The 19,787-nt window shown below is 52.0% G+C and overlaps 2 pseudogenes; both read right to left on the bottom strand.

The window, feature by feature from the left end:
* Window positions 1-8,788: 8,788 nt before the first annotated feature.
* LOC117192476 lies at window positions 8,789-10,510 on the bottom strand (annotated as a pseudogene).
* Window positions 10,511-10,703: 193 nt separating this feature from the next.
* LOC117193991 lies at window positions 10,704-11,585 on the bottom strand (annotated as a pseudogene).
* Window positions 11,586-19,787: the final 8,202 nt, after the last annotated feature.

Here is a 19,787-nt window from a genome sequence, read left to right as displayed (position 1 = left end):
AAATTTAACAATTGTGTTTGGACTTTCATAAGCCAAAAGCCGCGGAGAACTACATATGTGTTCTTATCTCTTATATGTTAGTATGTATATGTGTGAATATGCTCAGCGCTGTTGGAAGCGTGTATATATGTGTGTATGCATGTCTCTTGGGGTCTCTGTCACTTCGCCTAGTCCTGGGGTCGTCTCTTCGTACAAGGCTCCAGGCAACCGAGGTTCCCGGCCGAGTACGATGAATGCTGGGCTGAAGCCTGTGGTGTCCGATGTGCTGCTGTTGATGGCTAGGCTGAGTTCGGGCAGCAGCTCGTCCCATGTCCGCTGGTCTCCATCGATGTACTGGGCGATCATGGTTTTGATCGTCCTGTTGGCTCGTTCCGTGGGGTTTTGTTGTGGCGTATAGGGCGCCGTATACTCCAATTCCATGCCTGCTAGTTTGCAGAACTTTCGGAACGAGCGACTTGTGAATTGGGTCCCGTTGTCGCATACGAACTTCCGTGGGGTTCCGAATCGGCTCAGGATCCGTTCCCGGAAAGCGGTCTCCAGTAGTGCGGTGGTGGCCTTGCGTAGTGGGACCAACTCCACCCACTTGCTGAAGGCGTCGAAGAACACCAGCAACATACTATTGCCGTGTTTGGATCGGGGCAATGGTCCCAATTAAGTCGGCGCAGACGATGTCCAGTGGTTCTTGGGCTTGGCGGGTGTGCATCTTCCCTCCTGGTTTGGTTTGACTCACCTTGTACTGCTGGCACTTGGTGCACTGCTGGATATATCGGGCGATATCTCGGTGCAGTCCGGGCCAGTAGTACCTCTGGGCTATTCGTGTCGCCGTCTTCCTGATTCCGAGGTGTCCTGCTGTCGGATGATCGTGGCACTCTTCTAGCACGCGTCGGCGGTGGTCCTTGTTGACACAGTTTCCATTTGATAGGGTCTTCTTCGCTGGTTCTGCTGCTGGCTCGTTTGTATATTTGGTCGCTCTCGATGATGAACTCCGGATGCCCTTCCGGCTGTTCCTGGATCCGCTTGCGGAGCCTCTGCAGCCAGGGGCAGGGGCAAGGGTCCCGGTCTTCGTCCGCTCGCTGCAGAGTTTCTACTGGTTGTCGTGAGAGGGCGTCATCCACAACGTTCTGGCTTCCTCGGCGGTAGGGATGTCAAACTGATATTGCTGGAGCTCCAAGGCCCAGCGGGCGAAGCGTCCCGTTGGGCTGGACCACCGTGGCGAAGTTGGGGACGAAACGTCGGTACCAGGATGCCATCCCGATGCAGCGTCGCAGTTCTTTCAGTGTGGTGGGCGGTGCTAGTTTCTGGACTGCGCTGACCTTGTCTGGGTCCGTGTGGATGCCTCGTTCGCTGATGACATGGCCGAGGTAGACTAAACTCTTCCTGAAGAAGCTACACTTGTTTCTGTTCAGTCGGAGGTTCGCCTCTCGCAGCCTCCTGAAAACCTCGCGAAGGTGGTCGATGTGTTCTTCTAGCGTGGCTCCGATGACGATGATATCGTCGAGATATGCGAACGCGTACGGCTCCATGGTGGATCCGATGACGCTGTCCAACGCTCGCTGGAACGTCGCTGGGGCTGAGTGCAGGCCGAAAGGCATGACCTTCCACTGGAAGAGTCCTCTGCCGGGGACGGTAAATGCTGTTGCCTCTCTGCTGCCCTCGGCCACCGGGATCTGCCAGTATCCGTTTTTGAGATCCAGCGTGGAGATGTAGCGAGCGTGGCGAAGTCTCTCGAGAATGTGGTTAATCCGTGGCAGCGGATATGCGTCCGGCACCGAGCGGGCATTTAGTTGGCGATAATCCACGCACATTCGCATTTCTCCGGTCTTCTTCCCTACCAAGACGATTGGGGCGCTGTGGGGACTGTGGGATGGCTCGATCCTTTCGTCCCGTAGCAGCTCGTCCACCTGCGCGTTGATGATCTTCTGCATGGCCGGGTTCTTCGGGAAATAGCGTTGCTTCACGGGCCTGTCGTCTCGCATTGTTATCGTGTGTTCGGCGATGTGGGAGACTCCAGCTAGTCCGTCGAATTTCGCCAGTTCTTCTTCCAGAAACTTGCCTGCCCACGGCGTGGGGGGTGGTTCAGGGTCTGGGTCTTGCTGCCACGGCGATAGGTCCTCCAGTTTCCGGGCGGTAATGGCGGCCAAGATCGCGTTCTCGTCATCCGAGTCGGCTGGGCGAAACGGGTTTCGTTCCCGGGCTATTTCGACGTCGGCTAATGGCTCCAGTTGGTAGTCCGTCGTCGAGATCTCTCTGATCTCGTCCTGTGGTGTCGGGGTTCGTGGCTGGCGTGATGTCTGTCGTGCTGGGTTACTTCGTGGTGACTCCCGGTTCGATGAGCTGGCCCTGGAGTGGTCCCGCGGGGCCGCAGCTATCTTTGCTGGAGTATTCTGGTGATTCCTGGGTCCTGTTGCTGACTCCCGGTTCGATGAGCTGGCCCTGGGTTGGTCTAGCGGCGCCGAAGCTATCTCTGCCGAAGTTTTTCTGCTTTCTGCTGTGTCCTGTTGGTGACTCCTGGTTCGACGAGCTGGCCCTGGGTTGGTCCAGTGGAGCCGTAGCTGTCTCTGCCCAAGTCCTTTGTTTCCTGCTGTGTCCTGTTGGTGACTCCTGGTTCGACGAGCTGGCCCTGGATTGATCCAGTGGGGCCGTAGCTGTCTCTGCCAAAGTCCTTTGCTTCCTGCTGTGTCCTGTTGGTGACTCCTGGTTCGACGAGCTGGCCCTGGATTGATCCAGTGGGGCCGGAGCTGTCTCTGCCCAAGTCCCTTGCTTCCTGCTGTGTCCTGTTGGTGACTCCTGGTTCGACGAGCTGGCCCTGGATTGATCGAGTGGAGCCGTAGCTGTCTCTGCCCAAGTCCTTTGTTTCCTGCGGTGTCCTGTTGGTGACTCCTGGTTCGACGAGCTGGCCCTGGATTGATCCAGTGGAGCCGGAGCTGTCTCTGCCCAAGTCCCTTGCTTCCTGCTGTGTCCTGTTGGTGACTCCTGGTTCGACGAGCTGGCCCTGGATTGATCCAGTGGAGCCGTAGCTGTCTCTGCCAAAGTCTTCGTTTTGTTGCGTTGTCCTGTTGGTGTCGCAGTTCTTTCCGTCGTAGCTTTCGTCGTGTCCTGTTGTGGTGGCGTAGTCCTGGGGTTGTTGCTTGATCTTGTCTGGTAGGGCTTTGTTGTCATTGCGGTTGGATGGTTCGTGGTTCGTGTTGGTCTGCGGCTGGTCTCGGATGGCAGTGGAGTCCGCAAACGTGACAGACCGTGGGCGTGGCTGGGCGGTGCATGATGGTATCGTCCCGGCGGGTTTCTGCTGCAACTTCAGCTGTAGATATGCCCGTCCGCAGTGGATCCTTGCGCGGATGCCACAGAGGAAGTCGTCTAATACCGTGGGGAGTATAAGAAGAGATACCTGTGTTTCTTGCTGATCCAGGCGCACTGTGACTGCTATCGCTTGGTTGATCTCCTTCCTGGTTCCATCTGCCAGGCGGATCCTGGTCCTCACCTCTCGCCTGTTCTCGGTCGTCCCTATCTCCTTCGCCAGCCGCTCACTGATGAAGGATCGTGTGGCTCCAGTGTCGAGGGTGGCCGCAAATGCTTTCCCATTGATGTCCACCAGGGCAGCGATCCTTGCTCCGGTCATGCTTAATGGGTGGGTTTCTCCTGTTCCTGGGTGCGCGCCTCCGTCCATGTCCCAGTTGGGCGGAGACCCAATCCGTTTCCCGACGCTGGCTTCCGGCAGCAGTTGATGGTCCGGACCCTCGGTGGCCACATTCCCAACAGAACAGCTTCTGTCGGTTTGTGCACGCACCACTGAAATGGCCGTTTTCCCCGCAGTTCCGGCAGGCTCGTTGTACATCGATCGACTGCTCTTGCTCCTGGCCGATTCCTCGGTTGGTGATCTTGGCCGTCTCGTGTGTGTTGGCCCGTTGGGGGTTGGTTCCATTGCCGGTAAAGGCGGCACGGGGTCGATGGTTCTGCGTGGTCCCGATGCTGCGGAGTGCGTCTCCGTCCCGCGCGGTTTCGTAGGCCGAGACGAGCTGGGTCAATTCTGTGAGTGATCGGAAATCTTGTCTGCGCGTATACATTTGATACTCTGGACGGAGATTTTCGTAGATCTGCTCGAGTTCCTGTTCCCGAGTATACTGGGCTCGTTGCATCATCAGACGCAACTCGATAAGGTAATCCCGGAAGGATTCCTTGGGCTTCTGTTCCCGACTTCGTATGGTGTCTTCCAGCCGCTGGAAGTATCTGGGGGGCAGGAAGAATTCTAGGAATTCTTTCCGAAAGTCTGTCCAATTCTGTCCCTTCATCTGAAAAGTTCGGAACCATCCTTCGGCCTTACCTGTAAGGAGACCGGAGATGGCTCGCGGCAGCTGCTCTGGGCTCCCACCGTATGATTCCACTCGCTCCTCGAGCCTTTCGATGAACGCTAGTGGGTCCGCGTGACCGTCGAAAGTAAATCCCCATTTCCGGAGTTTGTCCGCCAGTAACGAGTACGAGATCTCACCCCCTCCGGGGCGTGAGACCCTATGTTCCTGAGGAAGACGTGGCTGTTCTCCTTCCGTGGTTGTCTGGTGGCTAGGCGTGGCCAGGGGTCCAGCGGTAGTGGGTACTGGCGCGTGGTTCTTGCTGGACGCCTCTGGTCTGGTTCCTTGGAGTGGTCCTTGGGCAGCTCGTTTTAGTTGCTCGTCCTGGGCGGCCGGTGTCTCGGTTGCTGACTCGCGGTATCCGTGGGTGGATCCTCGGCTCGTGCTGGGCAGCTCGGGTACAATTAATCGCAGTTTTGGTCCTCCTTGCTGTCTTCCATCTTCGTCCGGCTCCCTGGCCCGGGTGACGTGGCTGGGCTCCGGTGGTCCCTGGGGCTCGGTATGTTCCCAAAGTATGTAGCCAATTCGTCCAGCCTTGCCTGCACGGCTTCGGGGTGCCCAGGGCGTGCGATGAATGCGGTGATTCGGCTCCGTAGGTCCTCTACAGTCCCAGTTTTCTCCTAGTCCAAACTCCTTAGCCAGGCTCTGCAGCTCGTCCTTCCTGCGGGACGCTATCCAGCGGATGTTCATCCTGATGCTGGTCCACTAATCGGGGCACCGGTACGAGTCCTTATCAGCACGGTACTGGGTCTGGGGCTTCTGTACTAGGATACGCGGCACTGGGTGGAGAGTCCTGTTCGAAGGACGCGCGGCACGGTACTGGATCGGTGATCCTATACTAGGATACACAGCACTGGGTTGGATGATCCTGTCGAAGGATACGTGGCGCGGTACAGGGAAAGGTTCTGTCTGACTGCTCGGTGGTAACTGTGTGACTGCTCGGTAACAACTACCTGACTGCCCGGTAATGACTGTCTGACTGCTCGTAACAACTGCCTGACTGCCCGGTAATGACTGTCTGACTGCTCGGTAAGAACTGTCCGACTGCTCGGGTAATGACTGTCTCGACCGGTGTTCCTGTTCCGCCTTATATTGGCCGTGGCGTGGCCATTGCTTTTGTGGCGAGGGCTCCTCTGCCATGTAGCTGCTCCTCTGCGATCGCCCTCTGTCCACCACTGCTCCGTTGGTCTACCGCTGCTTCACTGCTTGGCTGCTCTGTCACTGTCTCGCTGCTCTGTCACTGTCTCGCTGCTCTGTCACTGCCTCGCTGCTCGGTCACTGTCTCGCTGCTCTGTCACTGCCTCGCTGCTCGGTCACTGCCTCGCTGCTGCTTCTCCGCTCTGCCGATGCCACGTTGCTCTGTCGCTGCTACTTCTCCGCTCTGCCGCTGCCACGTTGCTCTGTCGCTGCTGCTTCTCCGCTCTGCCGCTGCCCTCGTTGCTCTGTCGTCGCTGCTTTCCTGCTCTGCCGCTGCGCCGCTGCTGCTGCTTTGCTACTGTCGTTGGTGCCGCTTTGTCGCCGTCGCGTGCCAAAGTTTTAGGCGCCGTCCGCGGCCATTTTCTCCCGGCACGCGGTGCTGTGTCTTCGGCATCTCTCCCCGTCTCTTTCTGTCGCGTAGGTGGCTGTCTGCGTGGTTTTTCGCGTCTCTCCCCGTCTCTTTCTGGCGCGTAGGTGGCTGGCTGTGGTTTTCGCCGGCGCGTCTGGGACACGTGCCGGCGGCTGTTGCTTGGGGGTATTAGAGAAACCAGCCTCAGCTGTACATAAGTCGAGGGATCAACGATTGGTGCTGGCTATTTGCCGGGACTCTGATTTTTGGCTGCTGATCACTGATTTTAAGTTTTCCATCCTTTTCTCCTGCTGCTTTTCCTGATCCGTGGCTCCTAAACATCGTTTTGCCGTTTTGCTTTTGTGGTCTTGCCTTTTATTGTTGGCTGCTGCTTGGTTCCCTTTTCACTTCTAACTGCTTTTCACTTATTCCCTATGCTCACCGACTCTCCCCTCGTGTCCCTGCTCGGGCGCCATCTGTAAGGAAGTTCTCAGGCCGAGGTACAGCTTCTCAGTCTGTCCAGGGCCCGGTCCTTCCCCACAGCAAAAATTTGTTGTGTGAGGACCTAAGGGGAGAACCGTTCGCAGCGAAAGCGCACCCGTGGGGTGGATCGAGGCGCGGGTGAACCCGTGCTTGGGGAGCTGCCGAGACGTGTGTTGGGGGTCATGCGAGGCGGGAGGAGGGGGTTTGGGTCAGGGGTCGGAAGGGTAGGGGAGAGGGGAGCCCAGCTTAGCAGATGCCGCATGATCCACGACTCACATCTGCGTCGCCGGGTCCCCAGGGCGAGGGTGTAGGAGAGGGAACCCAGCTTTGCGGATGCCGCGTGAATCCACGACTCACATCCAGCATCGCCGGGTCCCACAGGGCGAGGGTGTAGGAGAGGGAAACCAGCTTTGCGGATGCCGCGTGAATCCACGACTCACATCCAGCATCGCCGGGTCCCCAGGGCAGACAGGTATGGGGAAGGGAAGCCCAGCTTGGGGATGCCGCATGATCCACGACTCACATCCCCTTCGCCGGGCCCCCAGGGAATAGGAAGAGAGGGGGTGGGGCTGAGGGACTCCTACGGGCGAAAGTTCTGAAACCGGTGGGTTGAGGTGGGTGTCTTTATTGTGGGGGGAATAAATGACAAAAATTTACATTTTCGGGAAAACTTCTGGTTCTGTGCGTACACCCTGCCTACTGCACCGATCTATCCCCCCCAGAGCTCACATACGTGAGGTGGCTCACCATTGCTTTCCCTTCCTTGGGTACGGCGGCCGGTCCTCGTCACGTCGGTGGCTTCCTTTGCACACCGCGGTCACAGCTGGTTTTTATTCACCGCGTCCGGCTTATTGCGTACACGGCGCGGTCACGTCTAGTTTTTAAATCTATGTTGGCTTCCGCCGCACAACAGGTCTGGCTTAGCCCTCCGAGATCACTCCCGAGCCTGGCCCGCGCTGGACCGTGCCAGGCCTCGGCTTTACCTTTTGCAGCTTCTCCGCCGCTTCGTGGCTGCGCAGCTTTCGGCTGTCGGCCTCGGCTGCGTGGGCGATCGGCGGCTTCTCTACCGCTTCGCTCTCTTGCATGCTGTTCCTTTGCCTTCGGCCGTTCTCTCTCTTGCTTTGGCTGCGTGGGCGTAAGAGCGACCGGCGAGTCTCTTCGTATCCTTCTCTTCCATGTCGGCTCTCTTTGCTGCTTGGCCGTAGTAGGCGTCTCTCTTTCGTGTTGTCTCTTCGCTGCTAATAAGTAAAACGCCTCACTATTTTAGGTGTTTTCTTAGCCTATTTCTTATTTTAATTGGGGAAACTAAGGATTCATTGTTCGTTGTCTAAGTAATACTAATTATAATAGAAGTAATAAGAATCGGATAAAAAGTGATAATGAAATAATGAAATTAGATAACCAGCCGTCGGGGCGGTCCCTCCAGGGGATGGTGTCGTGGTTAGTGCTGTGGAGGCTTATGCCTTCACAACCCCAATACTCTTTTTGAGTATCGGTATAAAAAAAACAAACAGAAAAACAAATGAATTTTATTTAATATATTCATATTTTTCTTTCCGCGATCGGCTCTTTTTGTGCGCGAATAATCCACTAATTTTTCCCGCAAGACGCACTTAGCACAAGGACGCTCAGCTACAACGGTACAACAAATGAAACGAGAAGGAAGCAATTTTTGGTCGAATAACAACAGATCACCAAAATAAACGGGACACGTTGACATATACATATACATATGTAAATATATGTAATTCTTTCCGGCCATTGATTGTATTTATAATCCTATTAAATTAGTGGGTTAAGTAAGTGGAAGCGCGGCTAAGTGGCAACGGTACAGCAACTGGAATTTCTAAGCTACTCCACTCAACGAAAAGAAGGCGAGCGAAAGAGAATTAGAAGATCACGCGATGCGTCCGCTCCCAATGCGAAAACCGAACGCATCGCTGTATGCGTGTGCATGTGTGTGCAGTTGCGGTTTTTGACTGTGCATGTGAGAGCTCTATGTAAAGCCTCTGTAAGCAATAGCAACGCAATAATGAGCATAAGTATAGATTCTTGAGCGTTGAGGAAAATTAAAATAAGCGGCTAATTTCTCCACCATTTGTATTGCAAAAAATGTTTTTCGAGGTTTTTTAACGAGCCTGATTTGTAATGACCTCACCTCGGCCAGATTTCATTATATGTCATGTATATTCTCGATTTTTGCATATTTTATGTGGTTTCTTTTATCCTTCAATCAGCATGGAAGCTCAATTGTAAACTGTGGATTAAAATTGGAACAATAATAAAAATGTGTTCGTGTAACTCTTGGGGTGTGTACCTCTTGGCAATTTGCGTGAAAATGTTGGGGGGGGTGGTGGGGGTTACTTCAATTAACAACAAATTTGGAACGCGGAACATTAACAAAGGAATTTGTGTAACGAACATAATCAGATTACTTGCCGTCGGGGCGAGCCATCTGAAACAGAAACTGAACGATGGTGCGAGTGGGACGGCCAGTCATGCGGTTCTTCAGCAAATATGGGAGCGGATTGTAGCGCGTCAGCATGCCCACGTTGCGGATGTCCAGGTGGGCCCAGTCGACGCACGGCACCAGCTCGTGCAGAACGGCGGCAGCGATGCAGCTGGAGGCGGGGCCACGCTCCACGGTTGCTGATGTCAAAGGTCTCGTTCGGCATGATCAGTTCCTTGAAGTAGCGCCACAGGGGCAGACGCCAAACGCGATCCCCCGTAAGGGCACCGGCATTCTCGAACTGCTTGTAGACGAAGTTCGAATTGCTGAAAATCCCGGCTGCTGCTCCGCCCAGCGCTGGGCAGACGGCGTAGCCCACTGTAGCAATGTCCACGACCATGCGCGGCTTGTAGATCGTCTGGGCGTAGAGCAAGGGATCGGCCATGGCCATCACACCAGCCTTGCTGACGTCCACGAAGCCGAGAGTTTTGCCATTGAGGAGGGACACCACGTCGCCAGGCTTGGCCGCCATTCCGGAGGGCATGTTCTCGCACAGCGGCAGCAGTGCCGTTATGTTTAGGGGCAGCGATAGGGCGGCAGCGGCTCGGATGACGCCCACGCAGGCGGCTGCACCGGACATGCAGCCGCGGTACATGGACAAGCAGTCCTTGGGACTGAGGCAGAGGCCCCCGCTGTTAAATGTGATGCCCTTGCCCAGCAGGAGGATGGGCTTGTCCTCGGGTGCGGTGCCGCAGTAGGCGATTTCCAAGATGATCGGCGGCTCGCAGCTGCCCTTGGCCACCATCAATAAGCTGTTCAAGCTCTTGGACTCGATCCAGTCCATGCTGCGTACCTCCACGGATACCCCGCAGGGGCACAGGGCATCCACCGTTGACTGGGCGAAGATTGTGGGCGTCATCTGATTGGCCGGCGTATCGGCCAGGCGACGGGCCAGGTTCTGCGATTCGGCCTTGAACAGGCCCCGCATCCAGGCATCCGAGTCGGGAGAGTCGTACAGCTCCAGTTTGGGAATGAGTGTGCGGTCCCGACGGCGCTTGTTGTAGCGCCAGACGGCCAAGGCGCTCCCCTCGGCCGCCTGCTCCGCATACTCCATCGACTCCACGAATACATCTGTGCAGCCCTGCAGTTGAAGGGCACGAGCCCCCACGCCGGCAGCGACGCGAGCGTTCTCCATTCCCTCGTCGATCATCTCCAGGTCGTTGAAGCCGGCCCCCTCCTGTCCCACGCCAACCACGGCCACCGCACGGAACTCCGCATCCACGTTCATGAAGACACGGCCTTTTCCCAGCTGGCCACTCAGGCCCGTCTCGCGTATGAGATCAGTGATCTTACCCTGGACGCGATCGTCAAACTTCTCGCCGGATGGTGTCATCTGGGGCTGGCGGTCGCCCTCCTTGGCGTACACGCCCACCACAACGCCTTTGATCACCGAGTCACATTTCTCGGCGTAGTGCCGTCGCTGTTCCACATCTCTGCGTCTGGCCAGGAATGTGTGCTGGACACGCCTGCACAGGGCGTGCATCAAGCGTACAGACTTCATCGCTTAATGATAGTGACAGTCCCTAGCGCCAGGTTACGAAAGTACTCTTATTTTTCAGACAGTTCCAGACAAATTTAGCTTTTTTTCCGAATAAAAAAAATGTAAATCTAAAAAATAGAGAGAATAGATGTGCTTCCACAGCTGATTTGAAAGGAATGAGATATCCCAAGGCTCAAACTCTGGCAGGGAAACATTGCCAACGCCTGCTGAGATTCGAGGAATTATTGAATTTCCGAACAAAACGAAGAATAGGTCTCCGAAGAATAGGTCTCCAATCGAGGGAAGTATTCCACAGACATACATTTATATTTGGCGTAATCAAAAGAAACAAAAGATTTATCCCTCATCAGAATCGGATTGATTTGTCGGCTTGAGGCTGCCAAAGACCTTGGCCGGTATGGCCTTATGTTCGAAGCGCAGTTTCTTCATGATGAGGCCCTCGTCATCGGTTTTGGTTGTGGCCTGGCCTGCCTCGGCCTGGTCTCCACTCGGCTGCTGCGGGTCCTCCTCCTCATCGTCGTCGTCGTCCTCGCTGTCGCCAATATCAATCTCATCCGGATTGACGACTGTATTTTTTCCTTGCCCTTGGCCCCGCACTGGGTCTCGCCGTGCACAAACATGATATTGGAGGCAGCCTTCTCGGCGGGCTTCTGCTTGGCCTCGGCCGCCGCCTGGCGGGCCTTTTCCTCGAGCAGCCGCATGGCATCCGGTCCGGAGCCAGCACCAGCATCGGCAGCCACACCATTCGTGTTCGTGTTGACAAACTGGGCAGCCATCATGTTGACCTGAGTGTTGTAGGTCTTGATCCGCAGCATTTCACGCATCGTATCCTCGTTGCCATGACGCACCTCGAACTCCTTCCAGGTATGCCAGAAGTCCGCCGTGATGCGGGGATCGCACACCTGTTGGGACAAAGCAGAAGAGAGCTTAGAATATTGACGATCCAACGGTTAAATGTCGACTCACCTGTGAGCGTAGATGGCCCTGGCTCGATCCACCTAGCCCAGCTTCGTCTCCAGCTCGGCGAATTTGACGCACATGTGGCGCATATGCTGCTCGTGCAGAGCCTCGATGGCCTTCTCGTAGATCTCCCTGGTGCGTGGCAGGCCGTAGATCTCGGCGGCCTTCTTCACGAATATGTTGTACATGTCGAAACATCTTCTCTTCCTTGACGGCGGACGTGGCGCGATCGTAGATGGACATGGCATGCCGGGCCAGGCCGTGCTCCTCCTCCAGCTTCGCGTAGAGCTGGTAAAAGTACTTGGATTGCTCATCGGGTCACTGATCCAGGCACTGTTCGAAGAGGTCGCGGGCCCGCTCCAGCTTTGTGTCCCCGTAGCGCGCGAGGAACTTGCTTAGATACGAGTTCCAGATGTCGTACACATTCGGCCACTTAAACAGGGCAATGCCCTTCTCGTAGGCCCGATAGGCCTCCTCGAAGTAGTTGTGCTCTTCGAGGAACATGCCATAGTTGATGATCACCTGCGGCGTGCAGATCTTCAGGTCGATGATGCTCTCGTAGACGGCCTTGCAGGTCTTGAAGGTGCCAAAGGACTCCTCCAGATCGGCGTACATGGACCACACCTTCAGGGATCTGTGGAGGCGCGACTGCACTGTCTCCGAGTCGTCGTGATACGCCACCTTCCGCTTGGGCATGGCCGTGGCACGTTGCATCAGCTTGAGGGCTGCCTCGAACTGTTGCTGGCGCAGCTCCATCTTCGCCCACTCGCACCACACGGCGGCCAGATCCGCCACCTTGACGTACTCCACTCGGTTGCCCCGCTCGAAGACCACGCGGGCGTCCTCCACCTGGCCATTGGACTCGTAGAACTTGGCAAACTCACCCAGAGGGTGTGCAGCTTTCCCACGCCAGCTTGGGCTGCACTGTCTGCACGGCCTCGGTGTAGGTGTTGATGATCTCCGTGGGCTTGTCCTCGTACAGGTTGACCCACTTGTGCCACTCGTGAACGTTGTGCGGATTCTGGCGCAGCAGGACACTGTTCAGCAGCAGCAGACGCCTCTCCATGAGGTATTCGAAGCGCGACAGGCGCAGCTCCACATCGATGTCGTCCTCCTCGGTGGCCTCCTCGTTCTTGGCCACCTCCTCCATGCGCTTGTTCAACGACAGCTCCTCGAACTGCGCAAAGCTGGCCTCGCAAAAGGGCTCTGCTGCCCAACAAAGGCCAAAAGACCGAGGACCAGGGGGGGCAAGGAGACAATAGAAGCCAAAAGATTGACAGAGGCGAGTGAATTCCGTAAATGTATCTAAACGATATTGCGGTTCACATTTTGCACTTTCGCACAATTAACTCAACTAATTGACATTTGAAAATACATGCGGTGAAAGGAAGTACATATGTACACATGTAAAGGACAACAGCAGGAGATAATTATAAGTGCAGGAATTTTAATTCAACCTTCAACCTCAGCCTTTGCATGGCTCTGGAGCTCGAAAGTGATTTACAAAAGAAACACTTTAGTCGGAAACATAAATTCCCCACCTCTTCACAGCACTTGACCAGAAACAACAGCAACAACAAAAATCACAATTATAAAGTGAGTCAGGGCGAGGCATACACTGTCAAAAAAACAATATACGAGAATAAATAATTAAACCCATTTTTCATATACGTTTCTCCCGATATTATTCTCTAAATTGAAAGAAAACAACAGGCATATATTTTCATTAGCTTTGAACTGAAAACCTTTTAAGATAAGCCGAAGTTGACTTTTTCGGTATTTTTCGTTATTTTTATAGTCCTTGTGGAGATAATGTTTTTTATCCCAATCGGCCGACTAATTATTTCGAATTAAATAAAACTCGGCGCAGAAATAAAATTACGATATGTTCTTTAATGCGTGACATCCAAATTGCAAGTGTGGCTTGCCTGCCCTTTACATTGCCGCTCCGATCGCTAAGCGCAGCTTCGCTCGGCTGACGTCGGTAGGCAGACGCAAAGCGGAGATAGCGAAGAGCGAGCTGGCAGAGAGCGTTTAGCAGGGCAAGCACGCGCAAAGCTTTAACAAACAAATGAGTGACATAGACATAAGTAACAAACAAAATAAGCGGCTGAGGCCAAGAATTAGGTGCTATTTGGCAAGCAGCTAATCGGCTGGGTTCTGCTTCCGAACATGCACCCCGTTGGAAGGCAAAGGCTTTCAACAGATCCATCCTGAAGGGGCAGAATCGCTATTTTTCCAACGGCCCTCTTGAAAAGGCCTCTTTGAGTGCGGATGACGGCTACTCTGATGGTTCCATCTTTTCCTGGGATGACGCTCTCAATGCGGCCAAGCGGCCACCTTAATGGTGGCAGCGTTTCCTCCTTGATCATGACGAGCGCTCCTAGCTTGATGTTTAGAGACGATGACCGCCACTTGCTCCGCTCCTGAAGAATCGAAAGATACGCCGTGCTCCATTTTCTCCAAAACGCCTGCTTCATTTGGACACAGCCGCTTGCCATCGACTAAGTAGGTTGACCCGGAGATGCGCCACATCTGGCTCGTCGAATGCAGCTTTCGGGGCTCCATTGAGAAAGTGGTTTGGCGTGAGCACATCTAGATCATCGGGACTTTCTGTAATTGCATAAAGCGGACGGGAATTTAACAAAGCAGAGATTTCACAAGCAAGGTCTGAATTTCATCAAGAGTAAAAATGTAGGTCCCGACGATGCGATGAAAATGATATTTAGCTGCTTTAACAGCCGCCTCCCACAAACCCCCAAAATGAGTTGAGCGAGGGGGGATGAATTTCCAATCGATTATACTAGAAACGCAGAGATGTGACACAGCCGACGTATGAGGATCGCTGAGGAACATTTGCCGAAGCTCCAAAGCTCATTTTTTGCTCCTACAAAATTTGTAGCGTTGTCTGACCAGATGATTCGAGGTTTGGGACGTAGACTTATAAAACGCCTTAATGCTGCCAGAAAGGATTCTGTAGATAGATCCCGAACGACTTCCAAATGAGTTGCTTTGGTGCTAAAGCATACGAAGACAGCGATGTAACATTTGATAGGAGGCCTGCTTCTGACTTCCGACTTGTGATAAAAGGGTCCGCAAAAATCAACGCCCGTTGTGTGGAATGCTGGCTGTCAATTAATGCTGGCTCAGCACTGGCTTCAAACGAAAGCATCTAACACATTTGCGAAAGATTCCCGCAACATATTTGCGTCCACCAATAGGCCAGAATTTTTGCCGAAGCAGTCGAGCAATCCTTGAGCTCCTGCGTGGAGAAACCTTTCGTGAAAGAAGATAATAATAGAGACAGTGACAGGATGTCCCTTAGGAAGCAGGATCGGGTGCTTCGCGTCGTAGTCCAATTCGGCATTTTGGAGGCGGCCTCCAACACGCAGCAATCCAAGCTATCCAGAAATGGATTCAGTGAGGCATCGTGCTTTTTGGGGGTAGGGCCTGTTTGCTGGCGAGGGCCCTTATCTCTTCCGAAAATTGTTGCTGCTGTATTGCCCTTATGAGCAAATGCGTACCATTTTTGATGTCGATTACGGTAAGTTGACCCTTCGACCGCGCTATGCCTTTGTCCTTGAGAATGTAGAATCGATATATGTAAGCAAAGACGCGCTGCATGGATCCGAATGAGTTTTGAAATTTGCAATCGTACGATACATCCCTTTCGTTTGAAACAACCAATGCTGCATGACGACGTTCTGGTACATCGGTCGGCAATTGCAAGCCTGCAAGACGCAAGAATGGTGGTCCAGAGATCCAAAGGCTTCTATCCATTAGTTCAGCGGGCGTGGATCCACGTGATATGATGTCGGCAGGATTCAACTTTGTGGGCACGTGATGCCAAGTCATTCCAGCGGTGAGCTCCTGAATCCGCTGAACTCGATTAGAAACAAATATATTAAAATTCAATGGTGATTCTCGAATCCAGGCAAGGGCTATGGACGAATCCGACCAGCAATGTATTTGGCATGGAGCTGATAATCCCTTAACTATGGTGGACACTAGTTCGGCTAATACGAGGGCAGCGGATAGCTCAAGCTTGGGGATAGTTCATACTTTTCAAGGGCGCGACTCTGGATTTAGAGCATAAGAGATGGACTTTGCACAATGCCAAGAGCTTCCGAAAGCATGTATACACAGGCGCCATATGCTGCTTGGCTCGCATCACAAAACGCGTGCATTTCTAATCTGGCTTGCTGCCGAAGCACGTAACGTGGAAACTTAAAGTTTTTAACCATCGACAACTGCGAAGTCAGCTCAATCCAAGTCGTATGTAGATCCTGGGCAGGCTTTCGTCCCAATTCAACTTTAGGCTTTCGTTCCATAGCGACTGCATAAATATTTTAGCTTTTGTGATGATGGGAGAGATGAGCCCTAGAGGAATCGTAGAACCTAGCTAGTGTAGACAGGACCGAACGCTTCGATATTGGGCCTGCAGCGGTTTCCGACGTGAGCGAAGCTAAACAGAAGATTGTCCGTGGTGGGATCCCAAACTAGACCAAGCGCCTTGGTTACTTCAGTCCAGTCATGAAAGGTAAGGAACTTTTCGCGATCCGCCTCCGATACGCCTTCCAAAGCAGCGGGTTCATTGGAACACCATTTACGTATGGGAAAACATCGAAAGTAGCTCCTTTACCTGCTGCCTTTAGCTGTGCGGCTGTGCGAGCTGTCCGATTCCGCTTTGTACTCCGCTTGTGTGTATTAGTGAGTTCGCTGCACTGCCTACCGCACTGCACTGACCGAATTGTCGCGACAGAGAAATTAATAGCCAGCAATGCGTGTATGTAGGTGTATGTAAGTGTGTTTTAGCACCGAATTGTGCTTAACCGCCGAAATTTGCTAGGGCTAACGAATGTCGATCGCGAATGATTATTAATTGACACTGCAACTCAGAGATCACGTCGGGGTCGCCAAATTTGGAGATAATGTGGAGATAATGTTTTTTATCCCCAATCGGCCGACTAATTATTTCGAATTAAATAAAACTCGGCGCAGAAATAAAATTACGATATGTTCTTTAATGCGTGACATCCAAATTGCAAGTGTGGCTTGCCTGCCCTTTACATTGCCGCTTCGATCGCTAAGCGCAGCTTCGCTCTGCCGACGTCGGTAGGCAGACGCAAAGCGGAGATAGCGAAGAGCGAGCTGGCAGAGAGCGTTTAGCAGGGCAAGCAAGCGCAAAGCTTTAACAAACAAATGAGTGACATAGACATAAGTAACAAACAAAATAAGCGGCTGAGGGCCAAGAATTAGGTGCTATTTGGCAAGCAGCTAATCGGCTGGGTTCTGCTCCGAACAGTCCTGTTTGCCTTTAGTATTTTCTCCTATAAGAAAGATGATTCTTGGTAAAAGTTTATCAACTTATGTAAAGTGCCCTGTAGCTTTGGGGGAATTCACTCGGGGAATAGGATAGCTTCTCGGCAGACCAAAATTCAGGTACATCTGTGCGTCCTAACAGCACTGGGGTGGAAGAAAAAGAAAAATAAACGCGCCACCTATAGGTCAAGGATCGTATCTGAGGAAAGAGTAATGGAAGTTGACAGTTGAAGGGTCGAGCAGAGAAAGTAGGGTCCGAGTGTCGAGGCAGAATAGCATTTTAGCTTTTTTTCGTCTTGGACACTGAGCCAACTGGTAGCTTCTAGTGAAGCTCAGGAAGTAGATTCGGAAAAGTGCGCGAGCTTGCTAGAAAGAGAAAGAAAAGCAGTCAGCAAAGAAATTCCACTGCTAAATTGGGGCAGATCCGCGGTCGGAACTTTTGCTAACCCTTAGGTTTGGCACCCAGCCTCAGTTAAATCTCAAGGCACACCGCTTCAACATAAATCCACCTGGCAAGGGGAAGGCACAGCAGAGGGAACCATAAACAAGGGGAACCTAGAGCGCAGCAGAGGCGATAATAATTCGGCTAAGGCTGGCCTACCCGAATCTCAGTTTAATCTCAAGGCAAAAAGAGCACCGCTTCAACATAAATGCACCTGGCAAGGGAATGCAAAGCAGAGGGGAACCATAAACAAGGGAAGCTACAGCGAAGCAGAGACGAGAATAATTCGACCAAGGCTGGCCTAACTAGCTGAAGAAAGAGACAGTTGCCGTTGGGAAGCAGCACGTCGTGTATCGCGAGCAGATCAAAAGAAAACGAAAACTAATTTTCGATCAAACTTTTTTTGTAAACGGAAGAACCTTCGTCTCAGTGCCGCAGTGTCATAGAACTCCAGTGGTTGAACCGAAACCGAAAAGCCAGAGCGAGTTAGCGGAAAGGTAGCGGGATCAGCTCAAATTTCGGTCGAACGCAGAAGGAGAGAGAGTGCGAGTGGACGGGAAAGGAGAAAAGAATAGGAAGAGGAAGTAGCGCAAATGAGTAAAATAATGAATTTATAATAAGCTAAAGATAAAAAAAAACATACCTATTAATTCCACTGCAAAGGGTAAGGGGGATTTCGTTGTGCTCTCCTAGGGCGAGTGTGAGTGGAAGTGCCAGTTTACACATACAGGTACAACAAAAAAATAAATAAATAAAAACTCTTGATCACTCACGAAGATTTATCAGCTGGCATCGAGAAAGCGCTTTCGCCGATGGACCGCAACACAACAAAAGAAACAGTGAGTAAATAAAACCATAAAGCAAAGTCATTTTAATAATCGGTTCTGCGATGATGACAATTGGCTAAATCACACTTGTTCTATTGGGAGAGAACGAAAAAGAAATGCGGTTACTTTGAAGTCTGTCGAGCCGACAATCGAGCGTTTAAGTTTGACAGAGGGGATCAGCTGCTGACGCAGCAAGGCAATCTTTGAGTTTCGAAGAATACAAATAAAACCAAGTTTAAGCGCAGGGGAGTTAAGTTAAGGGAAATTGAAAATATTTGGAGAGGGTAAACTAAGTGCTAGTAATGTATTTAAATTTTAGCTATTAATGAATAAACTTATAATGTCTCCTTAAGCGTTGATCTTGATTTCCGATACCCAGCCCCTGTAGTAGCGAGCCCTAAAGAAAAGGGGTCATAAAGAATAGAGGAAGATGGTTAGACTATGACCAAGGAGGGGTGGGCGTGGTCCTTCATTCCAGCTGAGGACGACTTTTGATCCGTTCGTGTCGCGTGCGTGTGCATATGTGTAAGTGAAGTCTAATGGCCAAAAGTTTTGTTTCTCTCCGGTTCTGGAATTGTACTTGTACATGTCGTTAAGTTCTTGCACGCTCTTTTAATATAAAAACGGGGGAACGTTGTGAGTTGCTGCGGACGACCGCAACTCTACGGTTATACCCGATACTAAGTCAGTATGGCTCTCCTCCGGCAGAAGCCTGATAATATTAAACGACACGACAAAGAGTGCGTGCGAGAGAGACAGAAAATCAGTCTGAGCGTGACGTCGGTCGCTGCGTAGCCACGCAATTGACTTGTCTTTCTATTAAAATGATCTGATCTGATCCAGATTCAGCAATCTGATAGATATGGTCATTATCTATGATTCTGCGTTTTTAGTTTTCTCGAATGTGCAATATTGTGGATGCAACAGATTTTCGTTCTTTGTGGTGCGGAAGGGTTGGGCGACATTCTGAGACATACGTTTTATAGTGAGATCTAACAGAAGTGCGGATACCAAATTTGGTTACTCTTAGCCTTAATAGTCTCTGAGATTTGTGGATGCCCCCAGATTTTCGTCCTTTGCGGGGGCGAAGGGGGTTGTGGCGAAATTTGGACACGAAAAGGTCAAGGTCCGATATCACAGGAGTGTGGATACCAAATTTGGTTGCTCTCGCTCTTATAGGTTCTGAGATCCTTGAACTCATATTTTGCAATTGCAAAACCGACCATGAAACCTGTGTGTTAGAGAGAGACAGAGCGAGAAAGAATGAAATTGTTTTCTTGATTCTGGCTATAATATATATACGATCTGGTTGAGATCTTACATTCTAAAACATATAGTCATCCTCTACGATTCCTGCGTTTTTGGTTTTATCGTATCTTCAAAAATGTGGATGCCACAGATTTTCGTCCTTTGTGGTGGCGGAAGTGGGCGGGGCGAAGTTTTGAAATATTTTTGTAGCAGCGACATATCACAGAAGTCTGGATATAAAACATTGTTGCTCTAGCTCTTATAGTCTTTGAGCACTAGGCGCTGAAAGGGACGGACAGACGGTCGGACGGACAGACGAGACGGACAGACAGACATGGCTCAATCGACTCGGCTATTGATGCTGATCAAGAATAAATATACTTTATGGGGTCGGAAACGATTCCTTCTGGACGTTACACACATCCACTTTTACCACAAATCTAATATACCCCAATACTCATTTGGTATCGGTATAAAAATATCGTAGTCACAAATAGACAAATAAAAAGACACCACCTTTTGCGACGAGACAGCCGAATGATAGCGTGCTGTCGACCTCTGAGGAATACATCAGTTACTAACGTTGTCCACTACAAAATGATAATA

The sequence above is a fragment of the Drosophila miranda genome, assembly GCF_003369915.1.
Source record: "Drosophila miranda strain MSH22 chromosome Y unlocalized genomic scaffold, D.miranda_PacBio2.1 Contig_Y2_pilon, whole genome shotgun sequence".
Lineage (NCBI taxonomy): Eukaryota > Metazoa > Arthropoda > Insecta > Diptera > Drosophilidae > Drosophila > Drosophila miranda.
Note: the sequence above shows the minus strand (reverse complement) of the source record. Positions and strands in the feature narration are given on the sequence as shown.